Here is a 13,554-nt window from a genome sequence, read left to right on the forward strand (position 1 = left end):
GTAACAGAACATTTAGTGAGTCACATGACCAGCTGCTCTGGGTAAAAACTACATTTCCCATCCTCTCTTGAAGCTGAATATGACCATGTGACTAAGTTTTGGCCAACGGGGGATAGTCAGAAGTATTGTGGGGCAGTATCTGACACACTGAAGTTGAGTCACTCCTAGGGTTGGTTAAGTCTTTATCTAAAAGAAGCCTGTGTCCCTATGGACTTCTTAAACCAGAGCCATCATACCAGGCCAGGATAGTAGATTTTTACTCTTCCATAAGAGAAAAGTAAACTTTTATCTTGCTTTCCAAATTCAAAAAAGTTTTTCATGGGTGTGTCTGATGTGGCCCAGATCCCTTGCCTGGACTCAGACAGCCAAGGAGAATGAGGGAAAGGGCTCAGGTTCCACCTCTGGTAGCCAGGACTCATAATGGAGGGAATGTCCTTCAAATAGGGAAGGTATTCAAAAGATAGTAGGCAGTCTACTAATAAAACAGATGTTTACAACAGGAATATGCAAAGGAGGAACAAAGGGAGAAAGGAAATTAATAATAATAATAATAATAATAATAATAATAATGAGTGAGTGGCAAAGGAGCCCAAAAGAGTGTGAATTGACCAAGATCTGATATCATGACTTTTTTAAAAAAGAAACCCTTGGCACCCTGGAGTTGGGAACAGAAACTAGTCTTAGCCTAGTGAAAGTGTTGTGGAATTGCCAGACTATAGAATTAAAATTGATAGAAATGAACAGAGATGGAAGAGAGTGAAAGATAGGACATCTATACCTTCCTTGTACTTGACCCCAGGGTGCAGTAGAAGGATGAGTATGGGCAGTAGTTGTGAAGATCAAGTGGAAGTAGAAGCTGGTAAGGCTTTAGAGTCAGATGCCTAACATACTTACTGTAAAAACTTAGGCAAGGTATTGCTTCTTTGAGTTCACTTCCTCATCAGTAAAATGGAAATAAAGATAGCACCAGAGAACAAGTTTAGACACAGATAGTGTCTGCTCGGCTTCTAACACAGTGCTGGGTGCCTATGCCCTCAAAATCATGGTAAACACTTTTTAGTAAAGCTCAAGTATTACACTTACTCTTCCTCTCTGATCTCTTTACCTCATATCATAGGTTTTAGGCAAATAAAAATAGCTAGTCCTCTCTGGGGCTGAAGACCACCCAGCATAATTCAAGTCATTTTCAGGAATCAAGCATTTGGACCTAGAAAAAAATGTCATGACTCACAATTAGAGAATGGAATCCTCAGGAAAAAAACAACATTAACATCTAAACAAGAAAATGAGTTTATTGACATTGAAAAATGTTATTACGTTTTCAATTTCATTAAAGTCTCAAATAGACAAACACATTTATTTCTATGCTATGTGTCTGATAGCAAGAATGGGCAAAAACATCAGTCTACAAGCTCTGAGACTCTAGATTGTGACAGCGCTGATAAAATATATGTTTCCTGAAGAGACATGCAATCCTCACTATCTGTGACCATTGAAATATTAAGGAAATTACTTATAAAATAGATAACAATCCATTATAGGAGCACAGCCTAGAAACCGCAAAGAAGGATGGGAAGGAGTAATTCCTAATCTTCCTTGAAAATAAAAAAAAAAAGAATATTTTTTTCTCTTGTTATTATCCTGGTGAAATTAAATCTCATTGTGCAGTGCTCATCTTCATAATTACCAGGTTGCTTTGAGAATTAGATATAAAAAGCCACCTCATATAAAGGTAGCAGCTGATTTTTCTAAATATTATATTTTTAAAATGATAAAAGCGGAATAACATTTCAAATGATCATTTTAATCATTATGATTGTTCTGTGTCAGCCCACCCACCTTTCCCAACACACTAATTTACAGGCACTGAGGCAGGATACCTACAGGTACATCTCCTCAGGCCCTAAAACCATCTAGATTTGTACAGTAATAGGATCCTCATGAACATGTACTTGAGTTTCTGGAAGAAGTCCAGAAGCTGAGAGCATGGAAACTATGAGTCTTAAGAGGTATAGTAGGCTAAATAATTGCCTGCAAAGATATTCACACCCTTATCATCTGGAACCTGTGAATATATTACCTTACATGGTGAATAGCACTTTGCAGATGTGATTAACGTTATGGACCCTGAGGTAGGGATAGTATCCTGGATTATGCAGGGGGGCCCAATCTAACTACATGAAAAGCAGAGGACCCTGCCTGGGTATTGTTCACCAGAGAGAGAGATATGATGATAGAAAAGAACCAGAAAAAATGGCAACATGAGAAGGACTCAACCTGCTGTTGTTGGCTCTGAAGACCAAAAGTGTCATGAGCAAAGAATATTTTATTGAGCATGTTCCAAATTTTTCCAGGATCTATAGATACAATAATATAGACATGAAAATCCCTGCTCTCACACAACTTGCATTCTAGAATTGGAGTAAGACCAAAAAATAAACAAGAAAAAATGCAGATAGAGATAAGAGTGATGTAGATAAAAAAAAGCCTGAAGTGACAGAGAAGTGATCCTTAGACCAAATGTCAAGGAAGACCTCTCTGAGGAGATGACTTTCAAGTTGAGAAAGAATGGTAAGTGTAATGGCCCTAAGGTGGGAGTAAAAAACAAAGGGACAGGCAAATGGTAAAAAGACAGTAAAAAGAGATGAGATCAGTATAGTGGGCAGGAGTCAGACCATAATGTAAGACATTTTAAACAGGGTGAAGAGTTTGGATTTGATTCTAAGTATGATGCAAAGTCTTTGGAGGGTTTGGAACATGGTGCAGATACATAGGAAGATGGTTTGATGGACATCTTTAGGAGTTTATTTCAACTAACGTGTGGAAAATGGATGGTAGAGGTGGGAAGGACAGGTACTGCCTGAGAGAGACCACTTGGGAAGCTATTGTTGTTCAAGTAAAAGATCATGATGATTAGACATGTTTGGGATATGTTTTAAAGGTAGAATTTATAGAACTTGAAAATTAATTGGATGCTCAGGTGTGAGCAACAGAATATTGATAAGTTGTATAAGCTGGATATGGGTGGTGCTCTTTACTGAGATGGGAAAGCTCAAGAGAAGCCTGTTTAGATGAAAATGTTGAGAGAATCACTAGTAGCATGATGTTCATACTAAATTTGAGATGCCTAAAAGATATCTAAGTGATGATAGTAAGCAGACAGTGGAATATGCCTATCTGGACATACATATTTATGAATTATTTCCAAATAGTTTGTTTGTAAAGCAATGAGACTCGATGAGGTCAACTAAGGAGAGAGTGGGTAAATGGACATGAGAAATGACTTAAGAAGGAGCCTTAGAGCACTCTTTCATTTAGAAAACCAGGGAATGCAAAGAAACCCAAGAAGAAAGTTTTTTAAGAAAAAGAGTATATGATGAACAGTGTCCAAAGCTGATGAACAGTGGAAGCAAGTGAGAGATGATAAGACCAGTGAGAAAAGGGACTATTGGCCTGGCCATCTGCAGGTCACTGATGACACTCACAACAAGTGTGTTCTTGGAGGAGTCTAGAACTGAAGTCATCCTGAAATGGGCTGAAGAAAGGATGGAAGAAAATAGAGACAACAACTGCACAGAACAATTTCAGGAAGTTTAGTTGGGAAGAAGAGTAAGAAATAATATACTCACTACAGAGGCGATATGAGAGCATATATGTGTCCTTTAGGGAATAAATCATGGGTAAGAGAGAAAATGATGATGTAGAGTAGAGAGGACAAAACAAAAGTGGCTCCTACACCTGATATGACAAGAGGGGATGAGATGCAGAACAAACCTAGAAAGAATGCCTCAGGCACAGATAAGGGTGTTTATCCATACTCACAGAAGACAGGTAGAAAATATGCGTACAGATGCATATAAATGAGTAGATTTGGAAGTGAGATGATAAAGTAGCTACCATCTGATTATACTCATTTATCAGAAGCACACCCCTCATCTTGCACCTTCAGACTCACAAGGAGAGACAAGAGGGTATACATGCTGTGTCCCCTGGAAAGGGAGTCAGCCTGAATTTGAACATTAGAGATGATCTCCTCAGAGGGCAAACTCAGAAGTATGGATAATAATGGATAAGGGAGATTTCCCTGGAGAGCTGCCATGTTGCCTAACCGAACAACTGACTCTACAGGCAGAGCAGGGCATCTTTGCTATTCCTATCCAGAAGGGGTTGATGTTTGCTATGAATTAGTGACTGATGTGTAATTCTTATTCTCTCTTGTGCTGATCACTTTTTTTTTTAAGCTCTGAGATGACTGAAATCATGAGAAGTCACATCTGGCTCTGATGGAGGGAAGTACACATCACCTACCACAGAAGGTAAGAAAGTCTAGTCTCTCACTCTGTGGTGTGTTTCAGGTATCCTGAGGAAACTTCAGATGGAACTTGAGCATCTAGCCACCCTCCCTCTAGCAATCTTTTCTTCCTTCTTAGGAGAATAGAGAACAGAAATATATTGCAATATTTTGGTAAGCAAAGTATGACAATCAAGGTCACTGTGCTTTTCCTTTAAGATATGTTCACAGTTGTTCCAAGAAGAATAAGTTACACATGAACATCTTCCACATGTGCCCTTTCATTTCCAAATAACATAAAGGAAGTTTATATTGCTTTTTTACATGAGCAAAAGTCTCCTGAGTTGTTTTTTGTTTGTTTGTTTGTTTTTTAAGTCTCCTGAGTTTTTACTACCTACCTAGGTAGTATATACCTAGGCTACAGTCTTGCCAGAGAGTTGAAATAAAAAGCCTTACAATAACAGTAGCCCATAGGAACCTGGAGAAACCTAGAGCAGAGACAACAACTGTGTCATCATAGGAATCCAAATACCAAAGACTCCTACCAGTTCTGGAGCCCAGCATGCTTCAGATAGATTGAAGTTTACCATCACCACGCAGAGAAATGACAGCAGTGTTAGCAACATACAGATATCATTCGGCCATTCACATAGCAAAGAGAGAGCCTATGAACCTCATGGCCAGTCTCTGGTGTCCTCTGCTATCTGGTTTCTTAAAATTCCCACTTATTTGATTAAAAGAATCAAAATACAATGTAGTCCAAGGAAATCTACCCTATACATTGGCTTAACCACCAATGAGACTTAAATACTAACAGCCCTCTGAAAGAGATCATTTTTCACTGTATCACACACATTTCAAAATATTTATAGCCTATTAATTGTGCAATATAGAATTTTTAAATAACTAGCAATGGTTGTTCAGAATGGATGCTCTGAAACAAGAGACTATGGATGAATTAAGCCCCCTCTAATGGGTGTCACTAAGGAAGAAAATGTGTAGGAAAAGAAATTAGAATTTTCATTTTTTATTTTTAAATCTGATACATTTCAGTGTAATTTCAATATAATTTTAGTGTGTGTGAGTGTATATATATATATGTATATACATATATATATATTTTAAAGATGTATTTATTTATTTGGGGGTGAGGGAGAGAGAGAGAGAATCCAAGCAGACTCCCCGCTGAGCACAGAGCCTGAAGCACAGCTCAATCCCAGGACCCCAAGATCATGACCTGAGCCAAAATCAAGAATTTGATGCTTAACCGACTGAGTCACTCAGGTGCCCCAATTTTAATGTAATATATATTTTTAAATTTAAAAATATATTAGTATAAAAATAGATGTAATATGTATAGGAGTTTAATATGTATGTTAAATTTTACTTTTTTTAAAAGATTTATTTATTTATTTTAGAGAGAGTGAGAGGGCGCATGTGAGTTGGGGAAGGAGCAGAGAGAGAAAAATCTTTAAGCAGACTCTCTGCTGAGCACGGAGCCCTAGGCAGGGCCCAATCCCTGGACGCATGAGATCATGATCTGAGACAAAACCTAGAGTTGGCCATTTAACTGACTGAGCCACCCAGGCACCCTGAAATTAATTTTTGTTTTTTAATAGCTGGTGTATACAATCAAAAAAACGAGAGAACTTTTCTGTAGACTGCTGAAGTATGAATTGAGATCACTTTCTATATAATACTACTAGTACTCATAATGATAATAATAAATAAATTGTAATCACATAAAAATAATTACATAAATTCAGCACTTACTATGTGCATTGCTCTGTTTTTGAGAATTAATATAAGTGTTCCTTACAACAACCCAGTAAGTAGGTGCTTTTCCATAGTATGAATACAGGCAATGATGCCTACAGAGTTTAAGTAATTTGTCCAGGGAAATAGCTCCCAGTGGAAGGAGTCAGGGCTTTCCACCCTGTCATTAAGGAACAGAACGGAAGAGACAGGTATAGGTAATCATTGTAAGATGCTTCACGCTGATGAACCTCCTGAGTGTCTTCTTGAAGCCAGTTTGATAATTTCAAGCCACTCTTGAGCCTGAGCTGCTGTAAGAAATGGAATCTAAAAATCACAGATCTGAAGCTAATGGCCCAGGAGTAAGCTCTAATATCTGGCATCTAAACTGATACCCATTTTTCTTCTCTTGACTCATTTTCAATTTCAAAAATCTCTTATTAAATGGTAAGCAGATCAGCTCTGTTTAACAATCTCCCAAAACAAATGAATTAAATGGTAATTCAATTTAACCAATAAACATGAATGCGAGGAAGAAACGAGTATGAAATAATCTTGTGGATTTTGCAGACACTTGGCCTTTTACCTCAATTCTCCTTAAAATACCGACTAAGATTTTAGATGTTGGTTTAGACCACATCTCTGAGAAACCTTCTTGACTTCGCAAGCCAGAGATGAATTACTGTTCCTTCTTTTGTGCTACCCGGCCTTCCAACACTTTGTTTGCCATGACTCATACAACACTGAGATATAATTGCCAGTTACTTGTCTGTCATCTATACTAAACTGTTAGTTTGTTGACTGCAGGGATAGGTTATTGTTCATTGCTATATCTTCAGTGTTTCCATAGCCCCTAGTATATAGCATAAGCACAATAAATTCAGATGATCTGATAAATAAATACATATAAATTGATGAAGAAATACCAAGTTTTTAAATTGACCAACAGGTTAAAAGAAGGCAGATTAAATATGGTGCAGGCAATCAGTGAAGTACGGGCACCAAAAATGTGAGAAAGGTACTGCTTCAGCAAATTCTTCCAGACTTTTGCAACCAGAAACATCTACAAAGAAACTACTCAGTTTCAGCATATATGTAAGTTGGGGATTCATTTGGCCTTAATGATTGCTGGTCATTTATAGAAATTCCAAACAAAAAAGTTGTGCTAGTGAAGGGAGAGAATATGTCACCCCAAAATATGCCACTTTGACCAGTTGATTATTTTGAATTAAAGGTACCTGAGAAATAGCCAATGCAAAAAGGACACTGACATGCCTTCTCCCTCCCTGAAAGCAGGAGCTAACTCTCCCATGTGAGGGTACCCTCCATGTCCCAGGAGGGTAGAAGTCATCCTTATCACCAGAGATAGGGAATTTAGTGCCCAGAAGGCTGTATAAACAAGCACTGTTACTTCTTCACCAGTTTATTACCCTAAACTAAACCTCTTGGTCTTGTCAATTCTTTATAAATTTATTTTTTCTTTGTCTAAATGGTATAAAAGCCTCCAGCTTTGGTTACTTCTTTGAGTCTATTTTAATGAGGCTTCTATACATACAAAATTAAATTTATTTCTCTCCTATTAGTCTATCTTACAGCAATTTAATTATTGCACCAGCCCAGGAACCTAGAAGGGAAAAGAAAATTTTTTGCTGCCCCACAACTAGTGGTCTGAAAAGACAGCTGAATACAGACCTGAGGTCTTCTGGTTTCACATAAACCATCCTATAATTGGGGTTCACACAATATCCTATTTCTTGTGTGTGTTTAATTCAAACATGAAGATCCCAAGATAGGCTGGGGGGAAAACAATCAGTTCTTGACACCCTTCGCCTTGAAATCATAAATCATCCATGGTCCAATGGTCACTCTCGACACAAGATGTACCTTTTCCCTCCTTCTCTCAATCCCCAAAGATTAAAGGCATTGCTCCCAGTCAGAAAGTTTCCACTAGAACTCTTCAAATCTCCTCCAACTTCAGAATGACCAATTGTAGCTCAGGTACTTGAGGAAAACCTAAAGAGGCAGTAATCCCAAATTGTTAATTAGTGTCACATGGCAGGAGGTGATGAAGAGCCAGCAAAAGTAGAACAGTAGTGAGTGGGTAATAGAATAGTTTTGAAGCCTTCCCACTCTGTTCACCTAATAATTTAACACACTATGATAGGATCTTATCGAGAATGATTTTACAAATCTGCTTTCTATTTGTTTGTGTTGTAATCCTGTACCTCCTGGGTCATTTTAAGGATTCTTAATTTTAAGTTTTAAGAAGCTGGGCAAATGGTTTTACATGGAAAACAGTGTCAGGTCTCATTGTACTTAAACTGCCCATCATTAGTGTGGTCCCTAATAGGGTTTAAACTCCTAGACTTTGACAATCATTTGTGTTTAGACTGCTTTTCTAAGGAGGCAGTCATTTCTGTGTGGCTAAATGTCCTGGAGGTCCTCTCATGACTAATACAGAAGTCATAATAACATAAGTCTACATGCTGATCTCTAATATAGACAAATGCCTTTGTCCATATTGGATATAGTGAGAGATTTCTCTAACCTAGTGAAAACATAGGCTTTCATAAAATACAAAGTTTCTGGGACTCCTCTAGGAATGCACAGAAGCTCAAGCTAATCAAATCAATGGGCTAAAAGCAAAAGTACTTAACCGTTAAGTTAGAAAATCTTAGCAAAGTAAAAATGAAACTGTGTTTAACACTGGACAGGGACAACAAAAATTAAGATTTCTAAATTCTTTGGAGAAAGAAATGGTAAGGACAGGAAATGTACATCTATCTTTGTTAGTGAGAGAATGGAATTGGGTGGAAGAGTAAGAAACAAATGAATTCTCACTTGGGTGATACTCTGTGCGGTGATCTAAGCAGTGTGATAGGCTTATCCCCCAATTGAACTAGGGTAATGAGAAGCTGTCTTAAAGACTAGATTGGAAGCAGTGTCGGAACACAGCAGAGTTTCTCTACTAAAAGCACTACTAGGGAGGACTAGAAAAGAAATCAGAAGACTTGGGTTTTGCTGTTGCTAGTGACATTTCCTAGCTTGGGAGTCCTTGTGTCCTTGTGAAGGTTATTCAAGGTATTTTACACCTTTTGTTATAAAATCTGTTTCCAAACTTGGTTGTCCAAGGGAAGCATATTATTTGTATGGATTCTGGAGAATAGCATGATATTTAGTAAAAGGGAAGATCAGGAATAACCACCACCAATAATTATGATAACTTTAACATTTACCAACAGCACTCTATGTGCCAGAAGCCTCAGGAGGGTGCTACATGTTCCCGGCCTCATTTAATCTGCACAACATCACAGTGATGTAGGCTCCGCAGGCCAGGACCACTTTATGCAGGATTAGGTCCTAAAATTAGCGCTTAACTATTTACTAAATAACATAAAAACAACTAGAAAACCCCTAGAGGTAAATGTGGATTGGATGGATAATTCTAAAGAGTCTCTGCTTTCCTAAAGAGTTTGTTTGTTTCTGTCTTAGTATTAAGTCTCAATGACCTTAATACACATGATTTAAACTAATTACATAGTAAAATCCCAGGAGAAGAATTAAAATACTTAGTGTAACCCCAGGGAAAGGATGAATTATAAAAAGCAGTACACTCAAATGGAGCACGGGATAACTCCTCCTGTATTTTACATTTTAGGAAATTCAAGCTAGAGAAGATAAATATATTCTCCAAGGTCAAGAAAGTAGTAAGTGGTAGAGCTGAGATTTAAACCAGAGCCCTCTGGTACCACCAATATGCAGTTCACAAGGCCAGTGGAGGTAACATTATGTACACATTTCTAAAAGATACAATTTCCTTTGTTAGCAAAGAGTCTAAAAACAGCCTATTTATAAAACAGAGAATAATTATATGTATTTAAGCTGAAACATAAACAGAGAAAAATGTACACAGCGGGAAAGGAACATTGGTAAATTCATCAATACTCCAGAAGGATAATTTGGTAGATTTATATAAAAAACAACAACTATGCTTTGATGAGTAAGTGAAAATAGCAACTAATTTCAATGTACAGAGTTTTAAAATGCTAAAATTTTATGGTATTTGTGAAAAAGATTATGATTCAATGACAGATCTCAATAAAGCCTGAAGAATTTTGTACAAAAGACACTGAAGTGTAACTCCTCAATTATCTTTTCCACTAGACAGTCACACACATTCTCTAACCAAAGCATTTTTCTGCTTCAAATGGAAATTAGTTTTCCCCTTTGCTGAGAGGTCCAGAGTGGAGCCAAAGCCTAAATCATCAACTCTTTGGGTAACTTGACTGGGTGGGATCACACAAACTTCCCCAGAACTGGCATAGGCTTCTTTTCATTTTAAAAAATAATATAATTTAGGGGTGCCTGGGTGGCTCAGTTGGTTAAGCATCTGCCTTCGGCTCAAGTCATTATCCCAGGGTCCTGGGATCGAGCCCTACATCCAGCTCCTTGCTCAGCAGGGAGCCTGCTTCTCCCTCTCCAGCTCCCCCTGCTTGTGCTCTCTCTCTAGCACTCTGTCAAAAAAATAAATAAATCTTTAAAAATAATAACAATCGGGCACCTGGGTGGCTCACTTGTTTAAGTGTCTGCCTTCAGCTCAGGGCATGATCCCAGGGTCCTGGGATTGAGTCCCGCATCAGGCTCCTTGCTCAGCGGGGAGCCTTCTTCTCCCTCTGCCTGCCACTCCCCCTGCTTGTGCTCTCTGACAAATAAATAAATAAAATCTTAAAAAATAATAAAAATTAAAAAAAATAAAAATAGTAATATTCATTTAATGAAGGATAGTTGGGAGAAAGGCAGGCAGGGACAGGGGGCCCCTGCCCTAAGAGGAAACCACCCTTAAAAGGATTTTACACTACCCTGGAAGGAGCCCTCTACCCTTTCCCACGTGATAGGTAGATAACAAAAACTTGGTTGGGTGACAGGCACATGGAGGGTTAATCAGATTAAATCAGCCCACCAACAAGCCTGTAAAAACCCCTAGACTTAGAAACTCCAGTGGGAATCCTCTTGGGTCTCCTCCCTCTTCGGGAGCTTTGTACTCTCAATAAACTTTGCTTTGCTGCCCACCACTCTTCACTCATCTGGTCTACCTCTTTATTCTTCGAAGCAGTGTGACCAAGAATGGTGGGTACTAAAGGAAAAGAAATCCTGTAACATAATTTATTTTTGCTTTATCCTTTTTTCTGACTAATTACTAACCATCATGGCTGGGGACATTTCTGCTTTTAAGTATTATATATTTAGTAAATCCTCCCAGAATCTGGATTTAAATTCACTGCTTCCTTTCTGTTTCAAAGAACAAACATCTCTGCTTCTTACAAAGATCATCCCATCTACTTGTCACATGGACACCATCCCTTTGGTGCTTTTCAAGGATTTTACTCCTGAAATTACTTTCTCTGTGTTCTCCTCAGTTGCTTCTGATACTGTCAGGAACATACAAACAAGTTCTATCAACCAATTTTTTAAAAACCCTTCCTTGAGACCAAATATTCCTATTAGTTCTCCATTTCTCAGCCCCCAATTTGCAGCAACAGTTGGAAAACTCATGGTCAGTATTTATTGTGTTTTTCATTATATATATATATATATATATATATATATACACATATATATATAAATTCATTATATATAAATAATTGGGAGCATATACATATATATACATGTATATATATGTATATATATATATACATATATATATATATACATAAATACATATATATATGTATTTAACAGGGAGCAATTTTAAACTAATAAAAAAATTTGCAAAAACAGTACAAAGAACTCCCAAATCTTCCTTAGCTAGCTTCCCCAATTGTTTATATTTTATCACATTTGTTCCATCTCTCTCTCGCTCTCTGTGAATACATATAACATATATTCCATTATCATTTTTTTTTCCTGGTCAACTTATGGGCAACTTGCAGCTATGGTGCCACTTCCTCCTTAAATACTGCAGTGTGTGTTTTCCAAAATCAGGACATTCTCCAACAAAACTGCCACACAACCATCCAGAACAGGAAATCTACACTGACTGATCACTTTTCAAATCTGAAATCCATTTATTTTTCCAACTATCTCAGTCAAGTTTCTTTCCCCTTTGCTCCGTGATGACATCCGGGGTCATGTTTTCATTTAGTTCTGATGTCACTTTAAATCTAGAACAGTTCTTTAACCTTTCCCTGCCTTTTATGTCTTTGGTGTTTAAAGAGTAAGGATCCTTCATTCCATAGAATGGCACTCAGCCTGAGTTTCCCCAAGTGCAGATGAGGGTTATGCATTCTTCCCCAGGTTCATACAAAGAATACGAGAGAAATGAAGTTATATCATTCTCAGGGCATCAGGACAATCCTTCCCACGAGAGGTGATGTAAGCTTTCATAAATTAATGTCTGCCAAGTTTTTCCACCTTAAAATCACTTTCCCCTTTATAAATGATAAGTATTTTGTGGAAAGATACATCTATGCCTATATCCCACTATAAGGGCTTTGTAGTGCGTCAACTTGGCTAGGCTGAACTACACTTTCCAGAATGTTTGTGATTATGCTGGGCCATATACAGTTCCTGTGGGTCACTTAGAGAGTAGTAGTGAAGCAATAGCCATTCTGTGCTCTCTCACACCTTGTCACTTACCTATTGGCTTTCCTCACTGCTGTGTGGCAGCCAGGTCTACAACTTCTCCCTGGTTCCCTTTTCAGTTTCTCTGATGCTTGGGCAGCGGTGAAGGGTTCTGACTTCCACAGGACACACACGCTATCAACTAACTCAGGTTTCAGGCCATCATCATGGTCTGCAGCTTCTGCTCATGTTCCAGCTATTCTTGCTTCCCTTGTGCTCCAACTTCTTTACATCCATTTTTCCCTTTCTTACTGGACATAAAACTCCAGACATAAAACGTCTCAGTGTGATGCTGGAGTTTGCAGGGCCTGAGACAGCAGCCTGCATAACCTGTTTAACTGGTTTCCACAATTGTAGAAGGCCAAATCTTCCTGCAAGTATATGAGATAGATAGATATAGTATAAATATGCATTATAATTACCATAATTATAAATTATATGTAATAAATACATAATATAAATGATATAATATGTAAATATACAACATGATATTTATAAATATATATTTAAAATTATATGTAAAATATATATGTCTATAAGTCATATATATTTCATATATATACATATATATTATTTCTTGATGGCTCTGCTTCTCTGCTTGAACCATGACTGATCTGGTGCCCCGCATCAAGTCTCCCCCCCGGCAGCCTTGGCATCCTTTCATATCTTCCACTTGAGTCAGTCATGACTATGATGTTTATCAAATGCTGAGTCTTCTATATCCAAAATTCCTTCTAAATGTATTAGTTAGCATTCTGCTCTAAGGAAGAATTTTCCCTTCTCCCTAATTTATTATCTCTTCACTTACTCATATTTTATGGACCTATGAATTGCTATTTCTTTTAATGGGTTGTAAATCATTAGTTTATAATTAATTTCAATGTTCA

This window comes from Neomonachus schauinslandi, chromosome 3 (assembly GCF_002201575.2).
Source record: "Neomonachus schauinslandi chromosome 3, ASM220157v2, whole genome shotgun sequence".
NCBI lineage: Eukaryota > Metazoa > Chordata > Mammalia > Carnivora > Phocidae > Neomonachus > Neomonachus schauinslandi.